We start from the raw sequence: 17010 nt of genomic DNA on the forward strand, positions 1-17010 counted from the left end.
CATATATATGCTGAAAAAGTGGAGATGAGTTGTTTGAAAATTCCTTCAACTCGCAAAAGCAGCCCTCGTCTTCTTGATCCGTGCATCTATGTTGATCTTGGTGCCATCATCGACCGCCACTTGACTACCTATATATTGGAAGCTTCCAACATTATCCATTGCTTGCCCAGCTACCGTAAAGCAGGAAGGGTTGACCATGTTTACATCCAACGATTTGGATTTGTTGACGTTAATGGTAAGACCTGCCGCCGAGCTGCGATGGGCAAGATCATCGAGCTTACTCTGCATATCAGAGCGCTGTTGAGCTAAGAGAGCAACGTCATCAACCAGTTCGAAGTCATTTAGGTGCTCCATGGTAATGGGTTACCACAGCAACCCACGACTTGGATCACGGTCAACTGTGTAGTAGGCTATGAATTGGGTTGAAGAATGTATACATAAATAAACGTCACTTGAGATCTAGACTCCTCCGAAACATAACGTCTTTTAGCATTGCTACATTGGCGGCGAGGATAAAGTTGTTTTATTAAAAAAAAAAAAAAATCTGAAGAGCATCAATTTCTTCCGACGGCCACTGTAGGAGTAGCGAGGAGAACAATTGCAGAATCAACAGCAAACAACTGGCTGGCAGAAATCATCTGGAGCTTAAGGAGAAATAGACGAAGGATAACAAGGCGAGGAAATCTTGTGGCAGTATTACTAAAGCGAGGGTAAGTGTGAAAATGATCTTTTCTGTTGCTGAGAGCTGTATAAGAAAATTGGTGGACCAGTAGGACCACGGTATTAAGATTACCGGAAAAGGGAATTTTCTTGCACATCCTAACATATTCTGGATATCCTTTTGGAAGCTATTGTGGGCTATAATTGGTGCATGTTATTACTCACTATGGTGACCGGACATTGAATAAGTGCATTTATACATCGCTTACTATTCACCGGAAAAGAAAAACGTAAACCGTTTTCAAACAGCGGCGATAGAGATTGAATGAATCTTAACACCAAATAACGGACATAGACTCATAGTTAATACAGAAAAATAAAGATATTTTTCACGGTAAGGTTCATAACTTGGAGAACTCTCACCCCACAGCATATTGCAATTAAGAGCACGCTGACTCTAAGGCTTCACATTCAAATTTTTATTCAATGAATTTTCCAAATGTAGTTGTCAAATAGTGTCATCATTGTTGTGTAAAGTACAGGCATACTACGATTGGAATGTCTGTTAAAAAAAATTGATCCGAACAAATTTAACATCAACTCTATTGCTGCGTTAAAATCGTATTATTTTTATTAGCCTGTCCAATTCATAGTGAACATTTTCTATGGATCAAATTTGACACTTATTTAGCCGATATAAGCATTTTAAACATTCATATAGCAAACTAAAGTTGAAGCGAATTATTGCGAAAATGGTCTGTTACTAATATATTGATTGCATTGATAGGAGAACGTTTTTGTTACTTTTAATGCAACTTAGCTATTTTAGTAGTTTATTCTAAAAAGATTAGAATTTCATTCTAGATACTTGTTCCTTAATTGTGGGAATAGATTTCAGTTGGAAAACGTAGCTAAGGAACCTTAAATTCGGGTGTTGTTTGTTAGTCATTATTAATCAAACCTATAATAACATATATTATCAATATATCAATACGGGTTTTGGAAAAAAAAGTTTATTTGAAAAATGTTCATTGATCAAAGCCTGAACATCAGAACAAAGGTTTCCGAGTACGATGACATTTTATTATTTTCTTTTAGTTACATAGGTCCGAGTAACTAGACATGGAACAACATTTCCATTCGAAAAATTTCAATATTTGAAATTGGTTCGTTTTATTTTCACGATAACTGTGTTATATGTATGAAAATCTAAAAGAAAATCAACTAAAAGAAATATCCTAATGAAAGTTAATCACTGCAAATGTCCAAGCAAGTGTGTTGGTTAATGTTTGTTACGTCCAGGAAGACGGACAGAAGTTGATTCTAGTCCGTGAACCTGAAGAGCGCAGGGAATGTTGAATTCCAGTCCGCAAACCAAAACCCAGGATAACGAAGGGAACCAAAAATTCCAGCCCGTACACCTGGTACTCTAGCGTAGGGAATGTAGAATTCCAGTCCGCAATTGAAACCCAGGATAACGAAGGGAATGATGAATTCCAGTCCGTACACCTGGTTCTCCGGCGAAGGGAGTGTAGAATTCCAGTCCGCACATAAAACCCAGAATAACGAAGGGAACCGAGAATTCCAGTCCGTACATCTGGTATGCAAGCGAAGAGAATGCTGAATTCTAGTCCGCATATAAACAAAAGTCAAAAGACCAAATGTATAAGAATTGATATTCCGTATTTCATATATATGCTGAAAAAGTGGAGATGAGTTGTTTGAAAATTTTCATTGGTTGCCATGGTTGAAGAACTGAAATCTGTTTGATTCGCAAGAAACTCGAAATGATTTAAATGAAACCAACCGAGAGTTTTCCGGGACAACTAGTACTTTATAAAAGTCCATATAATATATCAGTGATTGCAGTACATCAAACGATGGAATCAGATGTAATGTATGATACAGGCTGTATTTTAAATGTTATAAAATAATAAAGTGAAGCACACGGTTTGGCGGAAATATGTAGACATTTAAGTGAAAAAGCATCAACTTAAATAATTGTGAACCGTGGTTATAGGTATTAAATAATAAAGAGGAAGTGACTGTAATCTCAGAATAAAATATCAGTAGTTCAACTGCACATTGATAAAAAAATAGGAGATTGATATGTTCTGGTTTATTACGAGTACGTTGAAAAGAATAAAGGAGATTACGACTTCTAGCCAATTTTATAGCATCCCTTGTGGATGCCTTAACCGTCTTAAAAAAAACTAATATGAAGGAGGACAATCTTAGTTAATTTGGCTAGAAACGCAGAAAATTTTCCCTTAACCCTACTAACAATCGTAAGCCATAAACAAGCAAACATGTTGAATTGTTGCTTTACAATAGTCATGATAACTGAACTAAAGTTATACTGGACACATTACCGGACAAATGCTTTTTCAATTGAAAAAGTAGCCGATGTTCAACCTTTCGTATCGGTATTGAAAATGATAATTTAAAACACTTTTCAAGAGTTTAATAAGATTTCTATTCGACTTGCAGAAATTCCTTTACAAAATAGTTTAACAAGACCTTTTTCTGCTTCTTATTAAGTTTATTTACAAATTAGCATATGTATCTATATAATGTGTTTTTATAAGTCGACTTCACGATTTCCTTTCATTATATTTTGACTCAGAGTGCAGGATGAAAAACAAGTGTTTTACTGAATAGCAGCTGTATTAATGAGTTGTTCAGTTGTTCACCATAATGTTCTATGCTTATTCACCGCTGCTGAATAGAAGTCCAAGTGTGATCATTATTAAATCACGGGAAGTTTATGATTTGATTTGAGTGCTTCAATTCATCATTTTTGGGATAGCTCGCACACCTCATCAAATGAAGAAGAGAAATCTTAGTCCAATTGGCATTATAAAATATTTCACTATAAGATGTAAAAAGCGAACAAACCTTCAATCAATCTTCTTTTATAGTGGATGAATATGCAAAGGAAACATGAAGTTTCAGTCTGCATAAGAAAGACCAGATGTAAGAGATCTGTCTCAGTCCATCTGGCAGTCCAGTCTATCATGACATGAAGGAAGTGAGACTTCAGTCCATCTATGATAATGGGAATCGCAAAAGAAACATGAAGTTTCAGTCTGCATTAGAAAAGACCAGATGTAGGAGATTCATCTCATTCCATTTGGCAGTCCAGTCTACCATTAGATGAAGAGAGCTATTTGATCTTCAACTCATCTCTTGGTAAAGGGACATTGGAAAGCATAACAATTATATTGACTACGTAACAGTTAACTTTACATATGATTATTTTAGGTCTCTTTTAACATCAAAATTATGATATCAAGATTATAAGATTACACCCTATTTCATAGAGGCCCTTAAAAAAATATATATATTGAAACAACATAGTCTCAATGCTTGAGGTAAGATTTTCAATCTGATGATCAAAGAAGGAAAGGTAATAATGTGGAAGGTTAAGTATCGATATGTTTAATTTCGCAAATGACTTTACTAATCATAGTTTAATTTTGTTCAGATACGTGTGTCTACCATTCAAACCTGAAGAATGCTGCTGATCACCGGAAAGCCCTCTCTTGAAGCACGTTTCTTTACGATTGGAGAATGTGTACAGAAGAACTGTTCAAGGCAATTATTTCAATACTAAATTATATATATTTTTAAGTTAAATTGTTTAGTAACGGAAGTTGAAGCTATTACTCAGTTTATAGACTCCTTATACATGAAAAATGTATTCACATACACATTACACCATTCAGAATTAAGGTTTAACAAAAACAGACATTGCACACATTATTCCAATTTTATTTAAAGTTAAGGAGAGATGTAGTAGGCTATAAATTGGGTTGAAGAATGTATACATAAATAAACGTCACTTGAGATCTAGACTCCTCCGAAACATAACGTCTTTTAGCATTGCTACAAACTGCACCTACCAGGATCTGTCAATTACTATGAGGAACAGTAGCGGTGATAGGATACATCCTTGCCTCTCTCCGGCAACGACCCGGATGGGATCGGACAAGACACCGTTGTGCAGCACTCGGCCAAAATGCCCTGTACTGTGCTTCAATGAGGCCGATGATTTTCTCAGGTACACCCTTGACCTGAGGGCTCTCCACATGCTTTCATGATTGAGACGATCGAAAGATTTTTCGTAATCAATGAACACCAGGTAGAATTCATTGCTTTGCTCCAAGATGATACGGAGCGTGACAATATGATCCACACATGATCGTCCGGCACGGAATCCTGCTTGCTTCCGCCGGATAGTTGCGTCAATCTTCTTCTGTATCCGTTCCAGGATCACTCTGCAGAGGACTTTGAGAACGATGCACAGCAACATGATACCCCGCCAATTATCGCATACAGTCAGGTCAACCTCTTCGGGCACCATTACTAAGACGCATTGCATCCAGCCAACCGGAAATGTCGCGGTTTCCCGTATGCAGCACAACAATTGATGCAGCAGTAGTGTAGATACTACGGGGTCAGCTTTGAGCATCTCGGCTGATATACGATCGACCCCCTGTTTGGTTTCATGCTACGGATGGTAGTTTCCATCTCCTACAATTATGGAGCTTCGGTGTTGAACCGGGTAATGCGTCAAATCCTTGGCGGTTCCTGCTGAGGTGTTGATGGTGTGTCCGACACTAGGGTTTCCAAAGTGCTCGAACCAGCGTTTCAGCAGGTCAGCCGGGTCGGTCAATAGCTGCCCAGATGTGTCTTTCACGGGCATCATCTTAGTCCCACTAAGGCGACGTGAAACATCGTGGAGGAGACGTATGTCGCCGGTGTTTGCGGCTATCTCGCCTTCGTCGGCTAGGGAGTCCGCCCACGCTCTTTTGTCCTGTATACATGAACGTTTCACTTCCTTCTCGAGAGCCGAATGGCGCTGACGGGCTACGGCTTTGGCTACTCGTGTTTTCGCACGCTCTATCGTGGCCTTGGTGTTTCTTCGCTTCTCTATCTCCCTCCAGGTATCATTTGTGATCCACTGCTTTCTCCGGGTGCGTAGCTCACCCAAATTATTCTCGCCGATGGCGATGAACGCGTTCTTGATGGCGTTTTATTGATCTTCTACGCGTTCACCTTCTCTGGAATATCCGCAGCACGGTTCTCTAGCTTCTCGTCGAAGAACCTTTTCACCGCAGCGTCTTCCAGTCGGCGTGTGTTGAGCCGGCGCAGGATTTTCTCCTCCTGTCGATGGATCCTAGCAGGCCCGTGCACAGAAATGGCGCCAAGGGAGTGGCTTTTCCTTATTTCGGCAAAAGGCGGAGGGGCGCCTAGTGTATGGAACCTCGGTAATGGGGGGAGGGGGTTAACTTAAAAAACTCAGAAAAAAATGCTAGGTCTTATTCCCTGCATAAGTTTTTTTTTTCGATTTTGGACGCTAGGTGTTACTGCATTATAAAAATCATGTGATTTAAATTTATTATCTCTGACCGAAACCACGATTGGTTGTTGTACCATCAACGCTTGAAAGTGAATTTTTACACGAGATTGTACCGACATGAATAAGCTCGCTGTTTACTCGCATGTGGTTTCCCTCTTCTTTCCATTTATACACCAATTAATCAATCCTGAAAAACCGCAACCCACAATCCGTTATGTCTGTTTTGGTTTGTTGATAATTGTCAGTTCCTGTAGCATAAACAGCCGGGCGAAAAAAAATACGGTGAAATTATCATGAGGGTGAGAGGTCGTATAATTGAATTAGCCAGAAAAACCGCATGCACTTATCGCCACCACAGGCTACTGGTCGGCGGAACTGGAACATTGAAGTAGGACTTGATTTAAGTGGGCCCACTGTGCGTGGATGAAAGGGAAACCACTTTTCCGCGTGATATATGAAGTCGTGCCTTTTTATATTGAAACTATAATAACGGAACAAAATGATTTATTATCTCGAGAGTAGAAAATGGCTTATTTAAAACAAGCAATGGGAAGCTTCCCCTTCAATGATACCGTGATTTCGGTTGAAATTAATCACTTTTCACAGTTTTTGGCGCCTAATTTTTTAATGTTTGTCGATATGATTGAATTCAATGCTTTTAAACAAGTACGACCATGGTTTTCATCAGTCAACGAGGTTGAAAATTTTACAGCAAATCATTTTATTATAATAAACTAGCTGGCCCGGCAAACTTTGTCTTGCCCGGTTGTGGGGGTTTGACAACTGTTGGGGTCATTGCAGCACCGCACTCTAGATTGGTTTTATTTCGTTCGTGTTGAATTTCTTCCCAACTTATTAAAAATCAGTAATTTCACATTTTTTCTAAATTTCAAGTAAATTTTCGTTACTTTTTGTACATATAAACACAGCCACCATGAATACGAATCAAACCGTGCAAGAGTCATGATGATCGGTTCATCCTTTCGTGAGTTTTGTTGCCTCAAAGGGACTCCAAACTCATTTTTATATATAGACTAGCTGTCCCGGCAAACTTTGTCTTGCCACGATGTGGTGGTTTGACAACTGTTGAGGTCATCGATGCACCGCACTCTAGATTGGTTTCATTTCGATCGTGTTGATTTTCTTCCCAGGTCATAAAAAATCAGCATTTTGTCTATTATTTTACATGTTTAGTTCATTTTTCTAACTTTTTTCACATATAAACACAGCCATCATGAATACAAATCTAACAATGCAAGAGTCATCCTGATCGGTTCAGCAAACCATGAAATGACAACTACCCACGGTTTTGTAAGTCTCAGCTTTTGATCTCTGCTTTTCATAATACATAAACATAGCATTCATTACCAAACCTTCGATAAACATATTACGCTTCAATGGGTTTGCTTTGTCTATTTGTTTTAGCCTAACAATAAACCAATCTTATCCTTTCAATGATTTAAATTCTCACAATAAATAATCAAATAATATATATAACGTATATACGTAAGCTTTGAGTTCGGCTTTAGGATCGGGTTTTTTAAAAAACAAAACAGAACTGCACTCGTCGATTAATGGACAAAGACTAACTGTCGTTTATTATTTTAAGCTTACAGAGGCCTGGCTAGGAAGAGGAATGGTTCCCTGGCTAATTTACCATATGCGTAATTGGATCGCGTCGTCCGGTGGCGCGATGCTGACACATGCTGGTTTCAGTAAGGTTGAAGACAGGTGTGGATTCCGTGGAAACTGCTGATCTTGCTCATCGTCCGTTGTGTGGCTCTTTCAAAGTTGCTAGCGATGTTGCTAACTGTTGTTGTTGTTGTTGGATGTCTCCTAGTTGGCTAAGTATGGCTTCTTCGGAGTTGATGCGATATATATATATGCGATATATGCGATATATATATATATATATATATATATATATATATATATATATATATATATATATATATATATATATATATATATAAGTTACGAGCAACCCGTTTCCACTGACCACAATTAAACCGTTACCACCGATCATGCCGATATTCGTCAATAAGCCACTTTCGCTATCCAAGCCTGAGACGCAATCATCATGAGTCATCATAAACATTCATTCGCCGGAGCACCATTGCAGCCGAATCGCACCAAACATAAACATCCACCCGCACGCACAATTAATGTGAAACAATTAATAAAAGTGAAACCAAATAAAAAGTGAATCAAAAATTTTTAAAAGTGCAAACGTTAATAATCAAAATAAATCTTTTAACCCATAAGTGTATTTTTAAGTGTGTTTAGATATTTTTAGTGAGTAACAACGATGGCCAGGTACGATGGAAACCGTGATTTATTGGCCGCAGAAAATGAAGCGCTACAAGCACAACTGGAACAAGCCGCTGCAGACATGGTTGAACAAAACCGTCAGGTAATTGAACTACAACATCAATTAGCTGCTGGACAAGATGTGCAGAATCAACTTGATAATGCTTTATTGCAAATTAATCAGAAAGATCAACAAATTGCAAATTTGAGAGCCGCTACTTTGAATAATTTCAGTGATGTGGAATCTATTTTGAAAAGTTTGCAGACTCCACAAATTTTGAGGGATTTTCCATGCTTCACTGGGGATCCTGTTAAATTGCATTCATTTATTAAATCCATTGACAAGTTAATGCCAACATTGGAGCGTGCAAAAGGAACACCTGCATTTGATGTTTGGATGCATGCTATTCGATCTAAAATTACGCATGATGCGGATGCCGCGCTTGAATTATATGGTACTGAAACTAACTGGGACGATATTAAAACCACCCTGATTACTCATTTCAGTGATAAAAGAGATGAAATTTCTCTTACTAGAGACTTGTTTAAATTGAAGCAAGGGGATTCAGTTCAAGATTTTTATAGAGACGTATCACATTCTATTTCATTACTAATTAATTTGTTACAGGTAAACGAAAAGGTAAGTGTTATCATAGTTGCGAAGAAACAGTTTTACCAAGATCTAGGTTTAAAAGTTTTCTTGTCGGGACTTAAAGAGCCTCTTGGACCAATTATTAGAGCTCAGGCACCCAAAACACTTAAGGAAGCACTCAGACTTTGTCTTGAAGAGGATAATTACAATTATGTGAAAAATCCATTCCAATCAGCATCGAAAACTTCGAATCCAATTTCTTTACCACCAAAGCCAATGCAAAAATCTTTCCAATTTCCACCACCAAGACCATTCAATTTTCAGAAACCTCCACAATATCAAAGACCTTTCCAATTTCAATCAACACCTCGACCTCAATTTAATAATGGACCACGTCCATTCCAATTTAATACGCCTCAAAGACCTTTTCAATTTAGACCATTCCAACAAAATCAATTCCAAAAACCATTCCAATATCAAAGAAATCCGTTTATGCCAAACACATTCCAAAGAAATTTCCCAAAACCACAACCAAAGCCGACACCAATGGAAGTAGACCCTTCTCTCAGCAAACAGGTAAATTACATGAATCGACCACATTATCAGGTAGAAGAGTTTGATGAATGTTTTGATTATCCCAATTACAATGAACCGTATTATTATCCTGAATACTCAGAATATTCACCATATCCACAATACTCGGAATATCCAGAATACTTAGATTATTCAGAATATTTTGATGAAGATCCAAATCAACCTCAAGTTCAAAACAAAACAAATTTTCCAAAAGTTACTCTACCAGCAATCAAAGAATGTGAACAAAATAATGTTCAAGTTGATGACATAAATTTTCGCGAGCGAACGGAAGACGGGCACCCAACATGAATAATTTTATTCCCTATGTTGAAGTTGACACTACTAAAGGTCCACTCAAATTTTTAATAGATACTGGAGCCAATAAAAATTACATCAGCCCCAAACATGTAAATCAAGCTAAATTTACAGATCCATTAACAGTTCATAATATAAATGGAGTTCACACAATTAATCAGTCTGTACATTTCAATCCATTTTACAAAATTCCAAATACCCAAAAGTTGCAATTTTATGTTTTTGATTTTCATCCATTTTTTGACGGACTAATCGGTTATGAAGCTTTGCAAGACTTGAAAGCAAATATCATAACAAGTACAAATGAACTACAACTTCCCTCTGGAAATATTAAAATGCTACGTAAATATCCATGTTCTACACAGGTACAACTTAATGCAAATGAGACAAAATTTATCCATTTCCCTGTTAATTTTGAAAAAGGTGATTTCTTTGTTTCTCATGATACTCAAATTCATGATTCTATTTTTGTACATGCAGGTTTATACAAAGCAGAAAACAATCATGCTTTTCTAGCAATAACAAATCATCGGAATAACCCAATACAAATCGAAATATTTAAACCATTTGTCTCTGAGTTGAATAATTTCGAATCACAATCTTACCCACATCCAGTTAGACCAATCAATCGACAGTTATTTAATCAGTTAAGATTGGATCACCTAAACTCTGAAGAGAAGCCAAAACTTTTAAAATTAATTGCAGACAACCAAGATGTATTTTACTTACCCGGAGAAAGTTTAACATTTACAAATGCTATCAACCACAGCATTAAAACAAAGGATGAAATGCCAATTTATTGCAAATCGTATCGGTACCCTTTCTGTCATAAAGATGAGGTACAGAAGCAAATTAATGAAATGTTAGAACAAGGAATTATTAGACATTCTATAAGTCCTTGGACATCACCAGTTTGGATCGTTGCTAAGAAAATGGACGCATCTGGACTGAAGAAATGGAGACTAGTCATTGACTATCGTAAATTGAACGATAAGACTATTGATGATAGATATCCTATCCCAAATATTACCGATATTTTGGATAAGCTTGGAAGATGTAATTATTATACCACATTAGACTTGGCGTCTGGATTTCATCAAATTGAAGTTGAAGAATCGGACATTCCTAAAACAGCTTTTAACGTTGAAAATGGACACTATGAATTTTTGAGAATGCCTTTTGGACTCAAAAATGCACCGTCTACATTTCAAAGAGTAATGGATAATATTTTACGTGAACATATTGGCGTAAGATGTTTTATTTATATGGATGACATTATTGTGTTTTCCACAAGCTTACAAGAACATCTTGATAACTTACGAAAAATATTTAATACATTGTCTAAATACAACATGAAGGTACAATTAGACAAATGTGAGTTTTTACGCAAAGAAGTTGCTTTCTTAGGACACATCGTATCTACAGATGGTGTAAAACCTAACCCTGAAAAGATTTCAATTATTAAGAATTGGCCTTTACCTAAAAATGAACGGGAACTTAGAGGTTTCCTAGGAATTTTAGGATACTATAGAAAATTTATAAAAGATTTTGCAAAAATTGCAAAACCTTTGACAAATTCCCTTCGAAAAGGTGAAACTATAATTCATTCAGAAGATTTCGTGAAAGCATTTCAAAAATGTAAATCGATTTTGACAAGCAGTGATATTTTGCAATATCCAGATTCTGATAAATCATTCATTCTCACTACTGATGCATCAAATTTTGCTATAGGAGCAGTACTCTCACAAGGACCATTGGGAAAAGATAAGCCAATAGCCTTTGCGTCACGTACTTTAAATAAAACCGAAGAAAATTATTCTACAATAGAAAAGGAACTCTTAGCTATTGTATGGGCTTGCAAACATTTTCGTCCATATTTGTATGGAGAAAAATTCATTTTATACACAGATCACAAACCCTTAACATACAGTTTAAATTTGAAAGAACCAAACCAAAGATTAATTCACTGGCGCTTGACTTTGTCAGAATTTGACTATGAAATTCGATATAAACCAGGCAAACAAAATGTTGTAGCCGACAGTTTATCAAGAATATTCCAAGAAGTGAACATTAATGAAGATGAAACATCGTCTAGTAATGACACTATGCATTCAGCAGACACAGATGATTCAGAACTTATACCGTGCACTGAAATTCCGATTAATTATTTCAGTAATCAAATTATTTTGAAAATTGGAAATGAAGAAAGCAATATTTATGAAGAAGTTTTTCCACGAGTTTATAGACGAACTATCACTAAATTTATTTTTGGAGTACCTTTCATAATTAAAATATTCAAGGAGTACATGGATACAAGACGTACTAACTGTATTCTTTGTCCTGAAAATGTTATCAATATCATTCAATTTGTTTACAAAAACTATTTCAGTAGATGTCGCACTTTCAAAGTAAAGATATCTCAAACGATGCGTATTGACGTTCGAACCGAAGTTGAACAAGATACTCTTATTGAAAACACTCACGAGACTTCACATCGTGGTATTTTAGAAAATCTCTGTGAAATACGGAATAGATTTTTCTTCCCCAAAATGAAAAATAAAATACGAAAATACATTATTCTTTGTGAAATTTGCAATAAGATGAAATACGAACGAAAACCATATAAAATCAAACTAGGTGAAACCCCAATACCAAAACAGCCTCTTGACATTATTCACATAGATGTTTTCATATCACAACCAAACTTGTTTCTCTCAATTGTAGACAAATTGTCACGATTCGGATTTTTAATTCCTATCAAATCAAGAACTACAATAGACATTCGAAAAGGCTTGATCAAATTCATTTCTCAATTTGGGTCACCAAAGTTAATTGTCTCAGACAATGAACCAGCGTTTAAATCAATTGAAATTCGAGATTTGTTAAACAACCTCAACATACAACAATATTTTACACCAACTAATTACAGTGAAGTGAACGGAATTGTTGAGCGGTTCCATTCTACACTAAGTGAAATTTATCGATGCAACAAACACAAATATGAAAACCTCTCTAGTAAAGAAATGTTTCTAATCGCATGTAGTTTATACAATAACGCTATTCACACCTCAACAAAATTAAAACCACGTGAAGTATTTTACGGAATAAAAGATGGTGAAGAAAGACCACTCGATCGTGCACAACTCATAGAATACCGTGATAAAATTTATGATGAAACAATTACTAAAATAACTTCCACTCAACAGGAACAGCATAAATACCGGAACGCTTCTAGAGAAGATCCACCAGCTTTAGAACCAGATCAACAAGCATTTAATAGACGACAAGGAATTAAAGCTAAAACCAGAATGGTTTGAAAAAGTCAAAGTAACCTCGGATAGAAATCAAACTTACAAGGACGATAAAAACAGAAAACTCCATAAAACTAAAATGCGTCGTATCAGAAAATAAATTTCAAATTATTTTTCTTTCTCGTTTTAGATTTCATCATGGAAACAACAGTACTTCTCTTGTTTTTAATATCTTCTAGTTATATGATACAACCCATTCATTGTACTATTCAAATCATGGACCTTAATCAAAACCCAGGATTATTGCCTTTAACAGCAGGAGAAAGCTTTATGAAAGTCGGTGAACATAGAATTTACCATACTATTGATTTTGATTTATACGAACCCACTTTCACAAAGTTGAAATTAATAACCAAGGAATTAAGAAATTATGGAAATTTTACAGAATTGAACGATGTTTTATCTACAAAGCTCTTCAATCTCAAAAACCTCTATTTTGGACTACAAATGAAAACTAGACAAAAACGAGGATTGATGGATTTTGTAGGTACAGGAATAAAATTTTTAACTGGAAATATGGACCATCAAGACTATATCGACATTTCACGAGATTTAGATGATCTTACTACTAAAAGTAATCAGCTTATTACAGAGAATAACGAACAAAGAAAAATTAATTTTGATATGCAAGATAGAGTCAATAGATTGATTAAGCAAATAAATAATCAACAATCACTTATAATGAACGCTATTAATAATAACGAGTCAGGAAGCTTACAGAAACAAATCAAAATATTGGAAAGTATTATAAATGTTAATATTCAATTGGATCATCTTATCTCTCATTTTAAAGATATCTCTGAATCTATTCATTTAGCAAAGGTAAACATTATTTCGAAATATATCTTGCATCCCGATGAATTTTCATTCTCGATCGATAGATTAGAAGAAAAAGGAATTGTTATTCATAATTTTGAACAGGTATATGATTTCTTAGAAATATCAGCTTTTTACAATATGACCAAACTTGTTTTTGTAGTTAAAATTCCATCTTTGAAGAATCATACTTACAGTCGTTTGATTTTAGAAGCTTTGCCAATCAAAAATAAGATTTTAAATTTGCCCGCCAGCACAGCTATGATCAGCAACATTGAGACATATTTTATTACGAAGGAATGCCGAAACATAGAAGAATATCGCATATGCAATCAGAAGGATTTATTGGATTTAAGCAATGACACCTGTTTTACACACTTACTTCGAGGTATGACCGGTAAATGCACTTTTAAAATGTACAATCAACAAAAAGAATTTAAACAAATAACTAATAATCATATTATTGTCAAATCGAAATCTCCCGTGAATATTAAGTCAAATTGCGAAATAACAAACAGAAACCTAACTGGCTCGTATTTAATAGAATTTCGCAATTGCAGTATAATTTTAGACAGTACAAAATTTGAAAATACCGAAATATTCAAAACAGAGATGCCGTTGATAGTACCATTAGATGGTTTACATATCGAAAAGCAGATTATAGAAAGTTCAATTGAAGATCTGCAAATACAAAACCGAAACCATTTGGAAACCCTATCGACAAGTCATCAAATTCACCATTATTCCTCAATAAGTTTGTCGGTATTCAGCATTCTGGGAATTATAACCCTTATCATTTTGTACAAGGTCAAAACCAAAAACGTCAACATCAATTTCCGCAGAAAACCATTTTTAGAAAAAGTATCAAACAACCAAGCCAAAGATGAGTCATTAGAATTGCGAGAGATTTCATCATCCCCAAGAATACAATCAACACTTTTATCGACCCGGGACGTCTCGACTTCACGGAGGGGAGTAGTTACGAGCAACCCGTTTCCACTGACCACAATTAAACCGTTACCACCGATCATGCCGATATTCGTCAATAAGCCACTTTCGCTATCCAAGCCTGAGACGCAATCATCATGAGTCAACATAAACATTCATTCGCCGGAGCACCATTGCAGCCGAATCGCACCAAACATAAACATCCACCCGCACGCACATCATACGACGTAGAATCATCGTCATAGCTGTGGCGCACCATATTTTTCAAGTTCAAGTTCAGTTAGGTTAGATCAGGAATAATCATGATCGATCGGGAAGTGTTAGTTTATAAAAACTGATTCGCACAATACAGAAAGAAGAGTCTTCAGCTGAAACTGAAGTGGCGCAGTCGTAGTTTTTTAAAAACGCCGAAACCCCCTCGGGTATCATAATTTATATATATATATGTATATATATATATATATATATATATATATATATATATATATATATATATATATATATATATATATATATATATATATATATATATATATATATATATATATATATATATATATATATATATATATATATATATATATATATATATATATATAGATAGATAGATAGATAGATAACATTCTAAATAAAAAATCAAAATTATTTTTTCTATCTGAATTAACCACCCTGGAATACGAAAAGCTATGCAAAACTGTTACAAGTTTACAAAATTTTCAATTTTTTAAGTTTTAAATTTATTAAATCCACCTGAAAGTATGCAATTTCCTCACTAGTTATGTGTACCGTAAAACGGGGTATCTTTGATAATGCGGGTAACTTTGATAGTACGACAGGCATTGTGTAATTTATCTTATAACTATGATTCCTTCAACCAGTTAAGAAAAAGGTAAACGTAAATCAATTCTGTACATATGAAAGTTCATCTTAGACGAATTTTCATTAAAGTCTAGTTTATATACAACTTTTTAGACAAAAAATAAAAATTGTTGATATTTTTGTCATTTATCAACCCCTTCAAACAAACTGCTATACGACTTCGTTAAAACTATTTTTTCAATGAATGGACTCTTATTCTCGATAGATTCATCATAGTAGATTCCAAATCTGGCCTTGAATCTCTTAACGAAGAGTGTTTTTATGAAATGGAAGCAATTTTGTAAAATGTGACATAAATCTCCATACATTGATAAACGCCTAAAAGTATGCAATGCCCTTGTAATTTCATGTAGATATATATGTGTTGTTCAAAATTTGTTAATAAAACATTAAAAAAATTACTCAAAAAAAGAAACTAACCATGCATAGCATGTAATCATATGTTGATGTACCGTTAAGCATTCATTATTACAAAGATAATGATTTTTGATAGCTAAATTTATTGTGTTTTGCACTCAATACTGCACAAACTCATTTTTATATGTAGAATTTAGTAAAATATCAATGTTTTGATATAAAAATTCTATCTAATATATTCCACAAGCCTTCTCTCATCATGTTCATACGCTTAAGATTTCAATCTGTGTTTATTTTTTGAGATTTGATGTGTTTTTAGGGCATTATCAAAGTTACCCCAAAATGAAAATCTGATTCTCGGTTATATGAAAAACTAAAAGTTATCTAAAATATTTCAGATTATCGAATCTTTTAATTGCAATTGATAACTGATACCCCAGTACTTGTTTTAAAAATATAAAACTCGGGGAAATACTGTTACATGTAAAAATATTGAGAAAATTCGCTGAAAAACTATCAAAGTTACCCCATTTTACGGTATCAATATTGTACTTGCGGAAAAGTACAATTTTACACATAAATTACAATATTTATAGAACTTTGGATCAGTCTTGTAAACATTCGACACTTTTCACTACCTTCATTGCGTTGCCGCAGTCGGGTGTCAGCTTGCTTTGTCACAATCGTGCGCAACCGTTACCTCTTACACACAACACGACCGGTAAAACAAAGTTCAATAAACATAAGAAAGCGTCAAATCAAGATAGTCTGACACGATGACATTTGTCTAATTCTAGCTTTTGGCATAGATTTATAGCCAGTCCCGATTATGAATGTTAGTATTAGTATGTTCTTGCATGTTGCATTGAATACGACACACA

The sequence above is a fragment of the Aedes albopictus genome, chromosome 2 (genome assembly GCF_035046485.1).
Source record: "Aedes albopictus strain Foshan chromosome 2, AalbF5, whole genome shotgun sequence".
NCBI classification, from domain to species: Eukaryota; Metazoa; Arthropoda; class Insecta; order Diptera; family Culicidae; genus Aedes; species Aedes albopictus.